Source organism: Atractosteus spatula, chromosome 14 (genome assembly GCF_055471065.1).
Source record: "Atractosteus spatula isolate fAtrSpa1 chromosome 14, fAtrSpa1.hap1, whole genome shotgun sequence".
NCBI lineage: Eukaryota > Metazoa > Chordata > Actinopteri > Semionotiformes > Lepisosteidae > Atractosteus > Atractosteus spatula.
This window is the reverse complement of record NC_142719.1, coordinates 26,843,336-26,848,354: the sequence shown is the minus strand read 5'-3', so window position 1 is coordinate 26,848,354 and position 5,019 is coordinate 26,843,336.

Genomic DNA, 5,019 nt, shown 5'->3' with positions numbered 1-5,019 from the left:
GCTAACCACCAATGCATAATGGTGTACTGTATCATTCATGTCTGTTAAATTCGTGGATCAGTTATTGTAACTAATGAGAATTTGTTAATTCGGTGAAAGTAAATAAATGTGATTTCATTCAAAAAACTTGAAATCTTTATTTAATTTTATTTCAATTCCAAACAGGCTCTCCTGTTACCAGGTTATAAACATTAATAGGGGGTCTGTGACAAATAGATCCGATAGAAGAAACAGGGACCTTCAGTTTTGCATCTCTATTCTCCACTGATCACTGTATCTATCAACATGGACCCATTAAAGTCTATTTCCCTCATTAATATTCCAGATGATAAAATGTAGTGATTATACCACATTTGCTTGCTATACCTCAGTTCACAGCTCAATTATGTTTTTGTCACACAGAATATGATGTTCAGAAACAAGCACATTTTTATTAGGACAGTAAACAAGGATCTTAAATGAAGACAGCCATGTTCAATGTGTGAATTGAAGCCGAAAGAGCCTGAAAGAAAATCTTAAGTAGTTATGAGGACCAGGAGTTGATTTGCAGCAAATTGTATTTGCTTTAAAAATACAATCTTGTGAGCTTGTGTTACCTTAGTTGCTCAGAAGATGCAAAAAAAGAGTGGTGAAACATCCTATAGCAGCCTAACCAGAAGCTAATCAGGTCTAGATGGCAGCACAACAGAGATTATGTTAATACTAAGAGGTCATACCCGATACTTCAGAATGCTTTCATTGATTCTTTGATTTGCATTTGGCTGGATGCCAATGTTTAAAATATGTGATTAAATCCACTTGAGTGTTACATCACTTTGGTGCATCAGTATGCATTGCTCTTCAGGTGCTATAGAAAACGACTTGACATTATTCCAGAACATACCCTATATCAATTAGTGTTCAAAGCTCCGGAATCAGCATATAAAATACCCTGTTCCGTTTAATACAAACCTGTGACTGCTGATGGAAAGCAATAATAAGTTGGTACTGAAATTACAGTACTATTGAAACAGAAGTCCCTGATGCTTTCTTAATACTGTTTATGATTATATACTGTGAAAATAAAGAAATAGGCCGAAAGACGCAAAACTGACACAATATGTTTCAGTAAACGAATATGAAATGAATAAGATTCCAATTCATTGTTTATATTAGAGGGGGAATTGTATTTTATACAGTACAAAATGGGGAAGATAGAATTTCAACTATTACAAGTAAAACACTATTGCATTTAACATTGCAAAATTTATGGTTCAATGACTTTTTTTACAGGTCCCAAATATATACTGTATCTTAAACAAATGCTCGACTCACCAATGTTTTCAGGACAAAGAGGTACCCCCAAAACGCGCGCATATTACACAATTATAGTAAATTTTGGAGGTACTTTTGAAATAATTTACAGCTAAAGAATTCTAATTCTTGTGCCCCACCCCAACATAAAAAATGTATCTTCTTTTAATAGAGAGAGGACCCTGTCTGCATTTAGTTATGGAATACATTTAAATTTTACCCCTTGGGCCCTCCCTTTGTGCTACAGACACTTCCGCCATTTCAAAATACAGTACACATTGCCTAATTAGTATGTTAATAATAAAACAGTCAGCAGCTAAAACAAATTAATTAGGTAAGAACTACAAAATTGCCAAGCAGATATTCAAAAAAGGAAATATTTAATTATATCTGCCAGAGTCCTTATTGCAGCACGGTTTTCAGATTCAAGATAACAACTGTCTTGTGTGAGGTGTGGAAGAGAAAAGGGACTGGCAAATGTTGGGAAGTGGAGCATGTTACTGAACATTTCCTGAGCAGACTCATCTTCAGCAGTGCGTGCTGATTTTATTCTCCTCTCCTGGGCCACATACTGTAGATGCAGCTCAACATTCAATGATGCCTGAAACAGACAGCCCAGCAAAAACAGGAAAATTATCTGATACATTAGGTATATTTCTCAGGAACTTTAATTAAACAGTTTTTCTTTTTCTTTGGATGCCTTTTGATCTTTTCCCCGCTTTGAATCCCTGCTAAATAATACAAATTAATACTTGCTGGTACAGGCTGAAACTTGTCAAGGTTATGTGAAAATTCATCTAGAAAATATCACAGCAAACATCGCTGTGCATTAAAAGATTTATTAAACACTGTACATTTTTCCTGCAGGCAACATTGCCATTTATTTCTCTTTTGAATCCTTTGAGTAATGGGCTGTGCAGTTTTTTTCATGTTAAATTACCTTTTAAATTTATCTGTTGTGTTTTAAGCAACCTGAATCCCTAGACATCATAAATAGCTACAAAACACATTAACAGAGCTATTGTTCAACCTATTTTTTCCCCAAAGGTGACATATAAGATTGCAATACGTATGTAGTAGAGATTTTTATTTTAAAATTCTAATAAATGGGAAGAGCAATGTACAGTATATTGGATTTATTCCGTTATCACAGATTATGTTACTGTATACTATGCTGATTGTCTTGAGTCATGGGTTTCTACTAAGATAAAATACTTCAGAAACCCTACAGTAACTAAAGTGATTTCTCATCTTCAGTGCAAAGAGAAGGTTGTAGCCAAAATGTAAGGTAATGTTCCATCTTAAACACTATGCAGACAAAGTACCACAAACATTTGTCAGGTTTAAAACAAGTGACCTCTTTCCCTCTTACTGACTAGTGAAATAATTCATAAGCAACCTGAAATCTCCAAAAAACAATATTTTGTCAAAATAATAATGGGGTGGCAGTTAAACGATTTATATAAAATTGTCTTGATCCTGATCATTGACTCTGATAAAGTCACGTTTATAACACCCACCCTTTGCATTTGTTCCGGAAGTTGCAAAGAAGATCGCATTAAACATTAACCACTTTGGAAGGCACTAGGCTAGGCAGCTCCAAGTGGAGTTTTCATACATCATCTGGCATGGCAACTATTGCCTCACATTTCAAGCAGTATATTCAAATAAAATATGCTTTCTGAGATTTAGCATGCTCCAGTAAAAGCAATGAAAATGACTAGTAGCTTGTTTTACCTTAAAGATCCTTTAGAACCAAGGTCTGAGCGAAAAGCTTACGTGATATTGTCAGTATGCATTATAAAGATCCCAGCAATTGTCAACTAGTGCATTAAAATACAAACAAAAGAATCTCCTGTTTTCTGTCATCCCTTCATGGACAGTTCTTATGCTTTGTAGGGAGAGCATGTTATGATGGCGACACAGGCCAGAACAGAAAGCAGGAATTAATACAATATGCCCCATGCTGCTCACTAGGTAACATTATCCCAACAGAAACATGTTTTAGGGTTTACTGAAACTAGGTTATTAATATAATGCAACTCTCCAGAACATAAAATTTCAAATTACATGCAGGATATTGTCAAATTCACTTTAAATGGGTCTTTGGACATTAAAATTTACCATAACAAGATTTCAATGCTAAAACAAAAGGAAACGTTTTAAAATTGTGTATCTACACTTAGAATCTGCAAAATTAGAACAAATCTGAACAATTATATCAGGAGTTTAATAGTTGCAGTTTTAATCAGTTCTATAGTGCAAGACTTCCCTGATTAGACATGAATGTGTTTACCTTTGAAAGCAATGGTGAGATTTTGCACAAAAAGTACTGCACTTTTCTTCTTGAAAAAAAATATTTAGAAATGTATTTTATTTGCCCCCAGGAAATGAACTATTCAAAGGTCTAGGCTGATGAACAGAGTTCATTAAATTGAGTTGCTATTATGATGGAAATGGTCTTGATAAAAGCAGTGCTCTGCAACTCAAGCACTTCAAGCAGGAATGGTTTTCAGAGCATTAATAAATTCTACAGGTTCTGAAATTGAGTTTCAAAATCAGCCATTCATATTCTAAACTTTTTTCCAGCAATTAATTCTACTAGTACCAAATGGATTTTTTTTTTCACTTCATTTCTGGGAGAAAAAAAAGTGAGCTTTCACAGGAGAGAGAATAGTGTTCTATGCCTCACACAGCTAACCATCAAGTGCTAAGAGCACTGTTGCTTATCGCTGCATGAAAATCATAATCTCCACATCACAAGGTTATACGCTGCTGTCTGTTCCTTACTGAGAAGAAAACTGCTTCGGCTCTGCTAAATGTGAACACCAGCTACAGGCTAGCATTTGGACACAATCACTCCAGCTTTGAGGAAATGCATGTGGGACATTTGAGCAACAAGGCTCGAGGTCATTTCTCCAGAGAGATCATGCACTTTATACCTCAGAGAAGGGAGGCAAAATCCGTAAACACAAAGGCAATTCAGAAGGTTAATCAAAGCCTCTCTTCCTAAAATGGAAGCAGGGGAGCAGATTGAAATGCTTTACACGTGTCCAATTGCAGAATATGCCTACAGGGACACAATAGTGAAATAATATTTGTTTTCATTATTTTAAACTTACCCACTGTCTAACCTTTAAAAAAATACAGATGAATATTTAGATTATTCAGCATTCTGCCCTATGTGGACTGTATATTGGTTAGAATGACTATGTAAAACTGTATTCTATACTCGAAGCATTGCCATAAAAATCTTTACAGGACCTCTTCCCTTTTGTTGAATAAAACAGTACCGTGAAGAATCAGCTTGTCTTTCTGCATGGTTGAATGTGCTGGGTTGGGTGTGAATGTTATCAATTGGAAAGTGGGTATGTTTCTTCAAGTCAATAGCAATTTTTCTTTTCATTCCTATCAAACTTTAAAGTGTTTACCAGCATGTGCTCAAAGTTAAGACAAACAGAAAAGAAATTTAGTCTTATATGCTCTGAAAAAAGGGAAGTCCTAAGCCATTTCTTGCTGAGTGCAATCAAGCATCAACCACATTTCTGAGATTCAAAAGGCATCCAATGCAGGGCACCAGAGACATATTCCATTGCTTTTTCTGGAATCCAGATCAACATAATATCTCCCTTTAGGTTTGAGGAGGTTTATAGTTCTCATCAAAGTTCCTCACAACAGAGAAAAATCCTATACAGTTTCATGTTTTTACTATAGATACAGAAGCAC